The following is a 15,496-nucleotide window of genomic DNA, read 5'->3' as shown; positions in this document are numbered from 1 at the left end:
TGAGGGAATGCGATCAAAGAGTCAGAGATTTATTTACAAAAGGGTGTCATCATCGTGATATTAGTCTTTTCTTTATCACTCAAAATCTATTCCATCAGGGAAAAGGGAATAGGGATATATCTTTAAATAGTCATTATATTGTATGCTTCAAAAATCCAAGAGACAGAGCCCAAATTAATTATTTATCTAGACAAGTATACCCGGAGAATCCAAATTTTATAAAAGATGCATATTACAATGCCACCGCTGAACCCCATGGATATTTGCTGTTTGATCTGAAGCAGAACACTCCGGAAGAAGTACGTTTTCGGTCGCGGATATTTCCCGACGATGATATCAATTATGTATATATTCCTACAAAAAAAGCAAGCATAATCACTAGTCCTTTATTCTGTCATCATGGCTCCAAGAGTGAAACACGCTAAAGTGCTCCAAGTTTTGTCGGATGCTAAACCAGCTCTTCGCACAGCTATATTACAAGCTGCTGATTCTTCCTTAGTTAATTCAATCTGTGAGTGTTGTTACAATGTTCTAAAAGGGAATGTTCCTCTTTCAACACCTCAGAAAACAAGATTGAGCCGGTACAAGAAGGTGATACGTAATCTCTCTGCCAAAGGACACTCTACAAAGCAGAAGAAACAGATACTAGTGCAACACGGAGGATTTCTACCTGCGTTATTAGCCCCTTTAATAGGAGGTGTGTTATCAAGTTTATTTAAGTGAAAAAAAAATCTGAACATGGAGCATGCCAAAAAAATGGTTATAATACCTCAAGAATTTATGGATAACATGAGACATCCTGTTATGTCTGCACCGTCTACATCCTTATCGCAATTGGATCAGGATATGCAAGTAATTTTGAATCTCAAAGGTCTTTCGGATGATGAAAAATGGAATCGTTACAGTATTGTGCTCCAAAAATTTCTGTCTATTACTCGAAAACAAAGAGAACCTGTGTCGCTACCGATTACAGAATCTACTGAGAAGTTGACTGATATGAAAGAAGAAATTCTAGCTGCTACACCTAGCATGTATCGTAGAAAAGCCGAACTGTTGTATGAACGTCTTTTACATAATAGTAATATTGATTGGGATAAATATGGGGCAGTTTTTATTAACAATAATAAAATTGAAGGCTCAAATATTGTCGATCTAGTATCGGATATAATTCGACCACGAAAAACAAGCAATCCTGTTGGGTGGCAACTATTCAATAGAGCTCTGGCGTTATCTAATATCCCTCAAGAATATATTGGAAACCCCCGGAGACAGGAGTTTATTCAACAGATTGTTTTTGGCAACCCCGGACGCCATGTTCCGCTGTCCGGAGCTAACCAAGAAGAGGCACAAGAATTAACAGAAGCAGAAGAAGAAGAAGAAGAAAAGGAACCAATTTCTTTTGTATCATCATTTCCAGGGCACAAACGTAAACGTACTGTTCCAGTTTGGTCAAGATACAAACCATGAGCGAAAAAATATTAGAGAATATCTGGTACAATCCATCTCATCCAGCATCCTATTCTACAGCTTCAACACTATGGAAAGCTGTAAAAAAATCCATACCATTGTCAACAATCAAACATTGGTTGACAAAGCAAACTGCATACACTTTGCATAGACCTGTAAAGCGTCGATTTCCGAGAAACTTTTATTTTGTGCATAATATCGATGACCAATGGCAGGCTGACTTGAATGACATGCAGAGTTTGCGGAATCACAACAAAGGGTACAGATATATACTCACAGTTATCGATATTTTTAGCAGGCATGCTTGGGCTGTCCCTGTAAAAAATAAAACTGGTGTATGTATAAAAAAGGCTTTCCAGCAAATTTTCAAACAAAGCAAAAGAAAACCTTTGCAATTACAAACTGACAAAGGCCGTGAGTTTACCAACAGTATTGTGCAGGAATATCTCAAAAAACAAAATGTAATTTATTTTACAACAAAGAATCCTGATATTAAAGCTAGTATTGTTGAAAGATTCAACAGAATTTTAAAGGAACGCATGTGGAAGTATTTTACTAAGCAAAGAACCAGCTGTTATGTTAATGTACTCCCAAAGCTTTTGAAAGCTTATAATCATAAAATTCACTCGAGTATTAAAATGGCACCAGCAGATGTTACTCCTGAGAAGGTTTTGAAAGTATGGCACAATATGTATGACAAAAAACTCAAATCTGATTCATCTCCACTATTGTCATTGAAGATGCCATTCAAAATAGGAGATACAGTGAGAATAACAAAAACCAAAAAACGCTTTGACAAAGGTTACATGGAAAATTGGACAAGAGAAATATTTGTGGTGGAACGTATTTTGAAAAGAAATCCTCAAGTGTATGAATTAAAAGATCTACAAGGACATAAAATCGATGGAACATTTTATACGGAAGAGTTGCAATTGGTCCGCTTACCGGATATGCATGAAATTGATAAAATCCTTGCGACCAAAGGTAAAGGAGCCAGTAAAAAGTTGTTAGTTCATTGGAAAGGTTACTCCAGATTATTTGACAGTTGGATTAGCGCATCGTTTTTGGAGTCAAAAAAAGAGAGAGAGAGGCATAATTTTTTGTAGGTATTCTCATCAGTGGTACAAATAACCTTCATAACACATCATGAGAAAAGCAAACGCTTTCTACCTTACTTTGCCTAGTAACAGTTCCATGAAATATTTCCCAAGTAATCCTCTAACTAATTACACCACAAAGCTTCAGAACCGTGTGGAGTTGGACACCAACAAATGGGAGATGGCATTGGTAGAAGTGCATTATCCTTATTCAATACTAAACATTACAAGATTTAACAACTATATTCAATATAAATCTATGGATGATGTCAAATGGAACGAACTTCGAATATCCGAAGGCTATTACGCATCTATAAACAGCATTGTTGCAGAAATCAATAAATATTCTGAAACATTAAATTTTAGTCTCCGAAATCATCCTGCGTACAAACATGTGACTGTTGATATATCTACCAAGCAGAGAAACATAAATGTACGATTGTCACCTCAACTGGCTCGGATATTAGGTTTTAAACCGACCGATGATCTATCAGAAGTAAAAATTGGACGCTCGCCTCCAAATGTTGTGAGAGAAATTCCTTCCCAGATGTATATTTACACAGATATTGCGGAATCACATATGGTGGGAGATGCTGTCGCCCCTCTATTACGTATTATAAACATTAATCCTATGGAACATACTTTTGGAAGTGATGGTGTGCAAATTTTCGATTCACCACATTACATCCCAGTGCAGAAACATAATTTCGAACAAATAGAAATTGACTTAAGGGATAGCACTGGTGCACACATCCCATTCTCCTTCGGACTAGTGTGTTTGAAACTTCATTTTAGACGTTGTGGTGAAAAGCTCTGATTATGAATGACCCATATTTTTAATACTACCATCAACAAGCTGGATCTGGTGTGGGTAACATATATTACGGTGCTGCCTATCAAAAAGGACATGGCATTGGAAGTTTTCTTGGAGGACTTTTTCGGTCAGCTTTGCCTCTTATCAAAAAAGGAGCGAAAGCTGTAGGGAAAGAAATGTTAAAAACAGGGGTAAATGTGTTAGGTGATGTTGTAGACAAAACACCCCTAAACAGTCACTACAATCCAGAATTTCGGATGCCAGATCAAATCTTAAAAGAAAAGCTGAAACAAAGCTAAAGGAAATGATTGGTTCAGGTTATCAGGGGCATAAACATTTCAAAAGGAATCACTCTGCTTCGGGACAGCGAACTGGAAGCATCGCTCAGAGAAAGAAGAGATCCAGTGCCAATACAAACACCAAGAAAACAACCAAGCGCAACCGTAAAAAAATTCAAATAACATCAGATATTTTTGATTAGATATGGCGCTAATTAGGGAGAAATCATGTGAGTGTTTTAAAAGTGAATTGGATATTTTCTCGGTAAAACCTACTCAGACAAGCATCTTAGAACACCACACCATCGGATACAAACCTGTTAGTTCTCTGGCAGATAATGCCCCCACCGAGTTTGTAATACCTGGACATGGTGATGATTATATGGATTTAGCACACACAATGTTGAATATAGATGCCAGAATTGTAAAAGCGAATGGTCAGTTATTGCTACCCACAGATAAAACAATTGGACCTGTCAATGATTTTCTCAATGCAATGTTCAGCGAAGTACAAATCTACTTAAATAACAAACTCATCTCGTTTCCATCTCACATGCACCCATACAGGTCTTATTTTGAAAAAGCACTGAACTATGACATATCTGCAAAATCATCTCATCTCCAAAGTGCATTGTGGTACAAAGATACAGCAGGCGCTTTTGATAACGTTTCGGAAGACAACAAAGGCTTTACAAAACGTAACCAACTAACAAAACAGAGTAAAACATTTGATATGTTTGGTTACTTGCATTCTGATATTTTCAATCAAGAGAAATGTTTGATCAATGGAGTGGAAATGCGAATAAAACTGATTCCTTCGAAAAACACTTTCTGCTTGATGGGATTAGATGACAGTGAAGGCAAAGTGGAAATTCTGGATGCTACACTATATGTGAGAAAAGTATCGGTCAGTTCATCCATCAAACTTAGTCACAATCGCATATTGCAAAAACATACAGCAAAATACCCTCTAACAAGAGTACAACTTAAAGCTGTAACTATTCCAAAAGATATTGTTTCAAAAACAATTGACAATGTGATACTTGGACGTCTTCCGAAACGATTAGTTGTGGGGTTTGTTACCAACGATGCATTCAACGGCACTCTGTCTACAAACCCATTCAATTTTCAACATTTCAATTACAACTTCTTTACTTCATATGTTGATGGAGTCCAAATTCCCGGCAAAACACTTCAACCAGACTTTGAAAACAACAAGTACATAACAGCATATCACACATTATTCTCTGGAACAGGGATACACTATATGGATGAAGGAAACAATATATCGCGTGAGGAATACCCCCAGGGATACGCATTACTTGTTTTCGATATAACACCAGACGCAGCTGCAAGTGCCATATCCCACTGCAGTCTTCAACGGCAAGGGGCTGTTAGCTTGGAAGTCCACTTCAAATCGGCTTTGGAATCTACTGTGACTTGTGTTATCTACTCTGAATTTGACGCTCTCATGGAAATTAATAATCAAAGAGATATTCATCTGGATTAATTGTATAACAAGGTGAGTTGCACAATATTACTATTTAGTGTCCAGCAATGCTGTCGACTTTAAATTTGCTTCACGGGTTAATATCAAATAGAGCCTTTGACAATCATCATGTTGGTGTTTTCGCAGCTAATGAATTACCTGTACATGTGGAACTACCAGCAGCGTTGATTGTAAATACAGATCCCAAAGATAGCCCCGGGAAGCACTGGGTAGCAATTTACATAGACAGTAACTCCCGGGGGGAATTTTTTGATAGTTACGGAAAACCTCCACATGTGCATAACCATTTGCGATTTTTGGAAAATAACTCTAAATTCTATACGTACAACACTCATCAGATACAAAGTTACGGGTCTGTGTACTGTGGGCATTACTGTTTTCTGTATTTATTCCATAGAGCCTCTGGTAAACCCATGCATAAATTTCAAATTTTATTCCCAGTACCGATAAAAAACGACAATATTATATCAACTTATTTGCTGACTCGTAAATTAAATTTATAATACTCGGTACGTATACTAGAAAATATTGACAGTAAATACTGTTTGAAATTTTATACAAGTTACATATAGTCCTAATAGTATATTAATAATTTTGTAGCGTTACAGTTTACAACAGCTTACTTATAATATTTATCTTGTTTTGTGTCTTTACAGAACAATGACGCAATATCCAGAGATGGGATCTTTCAATGCTAGATTGTCCTCTTTCAGAAACTGGCAATCAAAAGAATTCCCGTTTGTAGAAGCTCTGTCCGAAGCAGGATTATTTTACATTCAAAAAGAGGATAAAACAGTATGCTTCAAATGTGGTGGAGGATTATACCGATGGAAATACAGAAACAATCCAATACTAGAACATCGTCGATATTTTCCATTTTGCCCCCTGTCTATAAACCTAATTTCAGATCGACAATGCGGTTGATGTTTTAATTAAATTAATTAATATTTGTTATCCAATATTTTCTCAATATGACGTTTATGATATTCTGCTGATTTTTCTCTCACCATTGATCTTTGTAATGCCCCGCCCCCTCCACCTTTTTTGTCCAGCACATGCTTGGTTTGCTACGCGCGCATGCGTCTCAAAAACACACCCACGCATTTCTTCAAATGTATACCTGCACGCTGCGACATGCAGTATCTCGCAGTTCTTAGTCATGGAATCCTCTATTTCGATGCCGCTGAAAAAAAGATTTCAACCGTACACTAATTTCAAGGGGGTTCTTCAGAAAGAGAGCGATCAGCATTTACCTGAAGAACAAAAACAAGTAACTAGTCTTATACGCCAGTCGCTATTATTTGATCACGTCTACTATTTGAATGCTTCGAAAACAAAAGTTATCTCAATCGGACTTTCCTCTCATCTGGATTTCCAACCTGTGGTCAGGCTACACAGAAGCGGGGCGGCCGGTGTTGAACTACAGTTGCAGGAGTGGCACGCTCTTCAGGAATTGTTTCCAGTAATCGACAATTACATCGCTATTCCAGGTGAGCAGCCTCGTGTTTCCTACCCACTAAGTGAGCAACATGAATTGCTGATAACCACACTGTACAATCGCCGTCAGATCATTATAAGGAAGAAACCAGCTTACGGTTCCCTGGAGATAGTGTTCATCGCAGAAAGTTCGTGGCGGAACTTTATGAAGATATTTGTGTGCATCGAGCATGCGAAAGTTATGTGTGAAACAGTGTCGCCGTATCTGAAATCATATTTTGGAAACTGTGTGGAATCTTGCATTCTCGACCTTCGCGAACAATGTTTCGGTTGCACAGATATTTCCCCTGTCCATGCATGTCATAAGGAGAAGTTTGTGCTTTCCCATCTACATGGATGTACAAAACCTGAGCCTTTGTCTATACAAAACATCGACGGAAAAAGACTTTCCAAAGAAGTGTTTGTTTTTTGCGAGAACATGCTTGTGGAAAAAATAGTGAAACATTTTAATTCAGTGGTTGCAGCAGAAAATGGATATGATAGTGACACAATTCCTTATGTGGGTGAGTGAACAAACTTGAAGAATAAAAACTTGTTAAATAACATGCTGATAAACTGGTGACACAATATAAACATTTTACATATGTATGTGTGTGTGTGTGTGTGTGCGGCTCTTTTGAATTTTGTAAATATTGGTAATAAACAGGGATAAAATATATGTCTTGGCTTTTTTTTCACTTAGCACCCCCTTTAAAAATCCTCATGGTTTATATTTTTACTGGTAACAATCGTTAATAACAACATTAATAATTAACTATATAATGAAAAAGTGTGTATTGTGGACTTGTCGAAGATAAAGCATGAGAGCTTTTCTTCACACTGGTAAAACTCGGTGTTAATAACAACATTAATAATTAACTATATAATGAAAAAGTGTGTATTGTGGATTTGTCGGAGATAAAGCATGAGAGCTTTTCTTCACACTGGTAAGAATCTGTGTTAATAACAACATTAATAATTAACTATACAATAAAAAAAATGTGTATTGTGGACTTGTCGGAGATAAAGCATGAGAGCTTTTCTGCACAGCGCTGGACACGCAAAGGCAAGTATCTTTATTTTCATTCTATTTCTAACAATGATTCGCTATTTTTTCTTGTCACTATAAAAAACTAATTCAATTTTTCTTTTATCACATCTGTCGCCATTTTGCTTGTTTTTGTTTAATTCCTCTTTATGCATTGAGGTTAATCGAAACATAACTTTAGACTTTTACATGGAATTGAAACATAGAATCTTGCCTCCTTTGATTGAATCGAACCTGTGACTCCTCTTTGATCACAAAACAATAGTGACGGCCATCTTGGTTATTTTACCTACTCTTTATGCATTTAAGCTAATCGGTACTGGGGCCCCACACGGCAAAACAACAGATTCTAATTTATCTTTATACATTAGCGGTAAAGTCTTTGCGTTGTAATCAAAAGGCATTTTGTTTTGATTTTTAATATCTGTTCCTGCCTAAATACTAATGGGGACTCAACACACTTCTTTTTTTTTTTTTTTAAACAACATCATTATCTGCCAATTTGACATTGTGAATCGAACCCGGGGACCTTTTCATTACAGCATAAACATCCTATTTCCAATTAGTTCATTTTCTCTTTGTGCACAAAAAGCTAATCGGAACTTTTAAACAAATACAATTGAATATCCAATTTTCACCAACATTGGGAATCGAACCCTCAACCACTTGGTTAAAACATCTCGCGGAATAAAAAACACCCCCCGCGCCGCGCCGCCCCGCGCCGCCCCGCCCCGCGCCGCGCCGCGCCCCGGTCGCCGCCGCCGCTAAACACAAAACGCGGCCGCCATTTTGATTTTATTCAAATACTATTTATGCACAGATGGACTAATCGGGACCTATAATGGCGGGGCAAAACAATTGGCCTAATTTAACTACCTAGAGAATCGAACCCGCGACCTCTTCATTGCCAGGTGACAACATTAATCACTAACCCAACTCGATTTTCGAACTCAACCATTTTGTTGCCTTTATTTACACACAGGCTAATCGAGACCATTCAATATTGACATCGTCGCCTTGTAATCAACGGGTCCCAGGTTCGATACTCGGTGGAGGCACATAGTGGTCCGAATCACCACTTTTCAACTGTAGCTCCAATCCTGATTAGTTTTGCCGTGCATAAAACAGACTTAAAAAAACTAACTCAATCTATCAACCAATCAATATTGACTCTACCAGGAATCGAACCCTCGACGCCTCTTGTTTTACAGAGCAATAACCTTAGCCGCTAAACTTTCGGGGGTAAAGCACCTTCGGCGCCATCTTTAAATCATTTCTTCATGTCTTTGAATCATACGCAATGGTTGCGCGCGCATTTCCTCCACACACACACAAACATACGCACGTGTTAGTTTAGCATACATCAAGAAACAACGTGACAAACCCATTGACCCCCTCCCCCCCACCGCTTCCGATGTCTTCAAGGTGATCAGACACGTTCTGCTGACTCAACAATAAAATCACTCGTGGCCCGCTACAACCGGATGTAACGTAACACCAGGCGCATCAAATTTTTGCTGACGCGTAGGAACAAAATGCTGTCATTCTACTAGAAGGACCTCACCACACAGGTGAGGTTGTGACAATTTTTGACTCATCGCAATATCATTCCTAGGTGAAATGAAATGTTTCCTAGTCATTAAAACAGAGTGCGATTTATAATTTTATCAGAGGGAGGAGAACATATTTTTACCTATGAATTAGATATACTTAGAATTAAGACACTAATTGCTTAAAATCTAATTTGATATCGAATGAAACAAAAAACACAACGCCATTTTAAGTTAAACCCTAAACCCTAAAGTCAAACTGTAAGAAAATCAGATGAAAGTTCGAGAGAAATGAGAATCACTGCAGGTTCTATGGTTTGCCAGTTTGCTTGTCAAGGGCACTGTGATCCTTAGACTTGATCCAACTTCTTGCAAATTTTTCTGCATGAAAATAATGCGCTGGGGGTCTATTTTTTGAAAGGAAAAATAGGTTTAAAACTATTTCATTGAACCCGCTTTCACATTCAGTTGATTTTGGATGGGATTCACATGATCTTTGAGTGAGATGTGAATGTTTGTTTGATTGATTTGGTTTATTTTACTTCGCATTTCTGCCACCATTTCGCTATGCTAACCACTCCGCCACGGAGGACAAGGAATTGACTTGTCACCCTAAAACACACGCATGTATCTATATTTAATGCCACTAGTTACATACGAAAAGAAACCTTGGCTGGCTCTTCGTATTGTCCACCAAAGATTGAAAAGATAGAAACTTTTGAGAGTATGGTTTTCCTTGCTTGCTCCGAGATGAAGGATTTCGGTTTTGGTGCTTGAAGAGCGTCATTAGGTAAACATAATTAATTATATTACATACAAATGCTTTGCCATGAATTTTTAAAGATATTGTTTTATATGTAGGCATGGGATTTTAAAATAGAAATGAACTAAACTGAAGTGGAACTCTATAAGTATGATATATTCAATATATCCAGTAAGTGGGAGATGATTATTCCTGGTTGGGATGGCTCAAGATAGAGGGGATGGGAATTCTTCTCACACCCTTTAAATCGCAACCTGCATTAAAATGAATAGATGTATCTTTGTTGGCAATTTTCACATTTAGAACTCCTGATTTTCTGTTCCATTGAATTCAAAATGAGTCCAGAACAAGGTTGAGAGCTTTATATGTTTCGAAATTATTATCTGGTCTTAAAATCTGTTTTTAAAATAATCATAAATCTAAATAAAAACAAAGAAATAAAAATGATTTGTGCAAATTTTGCATTAAATAAGAAGAAATTCGTGTGTGCTGCTCTAAAATGGACCTAGGAAGATTATACCTGTGAAGCAATACATACATGCATATATATATATATATATATATATATATATATATATATATATATATATATATATATATAGTATGTAGTATATACACACTATGGGAGGCTGGATTTTGTACCCCCCAAATGAAAAACGTTCCTGCGCCACTGATTCAGACGATAATTCACCGCTTTGGAGGGAGTAAAACGGTGAAGAACAAATGCAGATGTGGGTGACCACAGGTGCTCAGCGACAACGATAAGCGTTTCATAGTGCGTAGAATCAAACAAAACCACAAAACGAGTGCTCCGACAATAGCTACAGAACTTGGAAATCGAGGCGTGAATGTTTCTGCAAGCACAGTGAGGACTGTATGCAAGAACGAAGGGTATCATGGTCGTGTATCTCGTAAGAAATAGAATTTAAGTCAATCCAGCTAACAGAAAGAAACGCCTACACTTGGCGGTTAACCATCAAAATAAATCACAATAGTTTTGGAAGCTGGTTATATTTACCGATGAAAGCCTTTATTAAAGCGAATCATATGGAGATAAACTCGTAATCAAGAAGTAAATTTAGGCAGTAAACGTCCACTCTGAATAAAAGACAAACATAAAAACACCATACATGAATATAATAATAATAATTATTATTATTGTTATTATTATTTTTATAAGTATTGTTATTATATATTAGGGTGGATCAATTGAAAACGGAACAGTGGATGTATTGGGTTATATTTATGTATGTGTGTGGCGACAACCCTGTGTAGAGGTAGAGCGGGAGGTAAGAAAGGAAACCCCTACTGCATAATGGACTCGCCCTAGATAGTGACGCGTGAGCACGTGATATGCGTAGGCGGTCGAGCATCAGTATCGTCCGAGCAGCAATCAAGGCCTAACGACCCGGTCTGTTGTCTTCTGGAATGGTTTTGCTGCATGACAACGCGCAGTCACATACGTCAGCTGTTACTAAGAACACGTTGGCGACGTTTGGGTGGTCAGTCCTGGAACGCCCACCGTATAGCCCTGATCTATCGCCATGCGATTTCCACATCTTTGGTCCGTTGAAAAAGGGTCGGCGCTTCCACTCGGACAATTAAATCATGGACAATGTTCGCAACTGGTTCCGATCTCAGCCAAAGGAGTTCTACGAGCAGGGTATTCACCGCTTGGTGAAACAGTGGGACAAGTGCTTGTGTAACTTTGGAGATTACGTTTGAAATAAACTTTGTTGATTTCATTCTGTGACCCCTGTTCCGTTTTCATTTGATCCACCCTATATGTAGTGTTATCGGACGTTTTAATGTGACTGCCCCCAAATAATATTTTGTCGCTCCTCTTCCCCCGCCCCAAGTCACTTTTCCCTGGCGCCGTCACTGTAGTGTACATAGTGTAATTTTACGTGGAATTACCTATACAAGAATTGTCACGTCATGCATAATGCGCAAATGGAACTCCTACTCGAAGTAAGGGAAAAACCGAATCAAAACAAAATCCACAGCTCTTCTTAAACTAAAAATTTCACTACACACACATACTAGCGAATCGAATGCATATGTATTTAAAAAATGAACTTCTGCAGTTTTACGACAAAATCCTATCCTATCGCTGTACACAAAATGTCTAAGTGAGAATATTAGGCGCAACTGACCTTGCGCACGCCTATGGGTTCCAATCCTGCTCAAATGTGTAAGTTTGTTTGTCCCATAATTTATTTGATCAGTTTAACATTCATCCTCATCGTCGCGGTTAATATAAGAGGTTGAAAAGGGACGTAAATAACCAAAGTAGAAAGTGCACATCTGTACGCGAAACTTGGGAGATTACGTCACGCGAGTTTTGTATACAGAATAATTAGTAAATCCTATACATCCTGGTAGGTGGCGGCGATTGGGTTCCAAAACTGGGGAGTTGGGAGGCAAGTTGCCAAAACTAGGGGGGGGGGGGGGCAAAGACAGTATATTTCTCTTTGTACGTAAGGTTTAACGGGGGGAAAAGTGAGGGGCAAATGCCCCCGACCCTAATCGCCGCCACTGCATCCTGGTTCCCGAGACGGATGAGAACATAGATGGCAGTGCGATCAGTATCGGTGCTAATTTTCTTATGAAAGTAATGCGGCTTTGTTAGTTTTTGGAATATATTATGTAGATTTGTTTGTCTTGAAAAGCGGTACGTGAATTGATGGAAACAGTTATATTTGTGGAGTGAATAGCAGTCACGAAATGGCATTAATTTGGAAAGAAAAGTAAAATAAAATGAATAAATAAATAGCATGCGTGCGTAACACAAGAAGAAACATCGCAAAGTGATTCCGGACGTCAGCTCTTGGACTGTGTATTAGAGTTTATTTTTCTATGTTATTAGAATATAAATAGTATCCTGAGAGATATTTGATACCGAAGCGACAAACCACAAGTGTCGCTTGAAAGCGAGCAGTCTTTCGAACCGTAGAGACACAAGCTCTGACTGCACCGTTTCCTCAAGGAGATTTTAGACCAAAGCGACACGCGACAAACGATACGAGGACTTCACACCAAAGCGACACGGGTCTTTCGGTCCAAGGCAACTTTCATACCGAAGTGAGACGCGACACATAGCGGCATGACGGGCAGCACAGGCCAGCGTTCGGTTGGTGAAATCCTCAAACGATAAGTGTCGTGTGCTGCTTTGGTGCGAAATCTCCCTAAAGCGAGACACTCATTGCTTCGCGCATGCGCGAACAACAAACCACGGCAACACTTTGCAAGCTATTGAGGAAATGGCTCAGTTTGAGCGACACACAAGCGACAAAGCGACACGTGTGGCTTATCGTGTCGCCTAGATCTGTCGTTCGAACAGTTAGCAGCAAACGCTTGCTAATAGACTGAAGTGTCGCTTCAAGGCTGTCGCTTGTCACTTAGTTGGGAACTCCCCCTGTAGCGCGTCGCTTCGGTCTGAGCACCTTTAAGGAGTTTTCCGACCGAAGTAACAAGTAGCATGCGAATACGACATACTGTATGAACGTGTCGTTTGCTGTTTCGACCCTCATGCGCAATGAATGCTATTTTACAGTCTGGAAGGTGTCTGTGTCACTAGTCACATCAGATTGAACATCCCGTGTCGCTTGTCCCATTGGTCTGAAAGTTTCCTTAGACTCATGTCGATATCATTAAGGACGTTTTGTGGGTTTCCCCTTGTCGTTTCATGCAATCATCATTATCATCATTGCCGCGATTAGTTTAAAGCGGAAGAAAAGAGACAGTAAATATAAAAAATATAAATGCTTCAGTGTGTATATCTTTAAAAGAAATGATGATGATGATGATAATTATGCCTAATTCATACACAAAAATTTAGTTACCAAAAGCATTCCACGCGTATTTTTTCTCCCGTATTATTAATGAAAGTATGACGATAACAGGACGTGGTCGACTGTATAGAATGTTCGTTAATATCTTCGCGACCACTGTACTAAATATCATATCAATTATCACATTCATAGAAATGCTTCATGTAAAAGAATCAGACGTTGCAGCGAAAACTCCATTTACTTCCATTATAAGCAGACGAATACTATGCACCGAGACCAACGCCAGCGCCTCTAGCGGTATCATATCAGTGTTGCCACATGAAGGGAAATTTCCCTTTTTGCAGGGAAATTCGTACCGACATTTTAGCCAAAAGGGAAAAGGGAATTTCGATTAAGAATACCACAATTTCAGGGAAATTTTAAGAAATCTGACTACATTATTACAGTTTATGTTAAGTTCCAATTTCATATTCATATTTTCATTTTGCTATTCTTTTTTCTGCTCCCTTGAATATAGCATAGCCTGTATAAATTTATATTTCTGTTAAGTACATCGCTTTCCTGCACCTTCAGATAATAGTAACGATGAGGATTAACGATTAAATGGATTCCTGACCAGTATTCAAACCTGGGACATCTGGTCAGGAAGCGATGAAAGTGACATGTATGTAAAAAAAAAATAACATTTTTTATTCACAAGGACATGGACTAACGGAAATACTACTACTACTGCTTCCACCACCAGCACCACCACTAATAATAATAATAATTACAGCTACTGCTACTACCAGTACTAATACTTATTATTATTATTGTATGATTTGCATAGGTGAAGGAAAAAATTGGTCCGAAAAGGGAAATGTTGCCCCTTGGAAAGGGAAATTGAGTCATATTGTGGCAACACTGGTACACAGAATGTTGTTTGCTTAGGTGAATAATAATAATAATAATAATAATAATAAATTTTCTTTATTCAGCGGGCGAGGTTCAGCCAAGGGCTGCTCTGCCACCTAACCCTTGTCAATATGAGAATACATATGAGATGATTATAAACTTATGGAGCAGTAAGCTAAACGTAAAATAATAATAATAATAAAAAATGAAGAAAGAAAAAAATACATAGGAATTAGTTGCATACAAAAAAAGTGTAACTAGAAATAAAAAAGACAATAGTAATAATAATACAATAATACAATTCCTTATAGTGAGTGACTTGATACCTTCAGTATGTGCCCCGACTCTGCCATTGTTCCATTAACAGTAGATCTTTTATTTTACCTTTAAAATATAATGGGTTGTTTACACTAGCGATATTTGCAGGCAATGCATTCCATGCTTTGGGAGCCGAAAAGGAGAAAGAGGATTTGTAGGCCGTGGTAGAGTGATGGGGTAAATCGAAGTTGTTCCGCTTACGGGTAACATACTGATGGATTTCCCTACGGGAATGCATCTTCTCAAACAGGTACTGCGGTTTACCTTCTGTCAGTATGCGGCGTATAAAACAGAGATAGTGCAACTTCCTTCTGTTTGCCATGGTAAGAACCTGATTATTATTTAAGAATGGAAGAATATGATCGAATCTTTTTGCTTGAAAAATGTATCGGAAGCAGGCATTTTGCACCATTTGTATTTTTTTACTGAGCTTTTGCGAGAGTTGAGGGCCGTAAACATTATCACAATAGTCGAACAATGGGTAGAT

Source organism: Lepisma saccharinum, chromosome 4, assembly GCF_977018435.1.
Source record: "Lepisma saccharinum chromosome 4, izLepSacc3.1, whole genome shotgun sequence".
Classification (NCBI taxonomy): domain Eukaryota; kingdom Metazoa; phylum Arthropoda; class Insecta; order Zygentoma; family Lepismatidae; genus Lepisma; species Lepisma saccharinum.
This window is presented reverse-complemented; position numbering follows the sequence as displayed.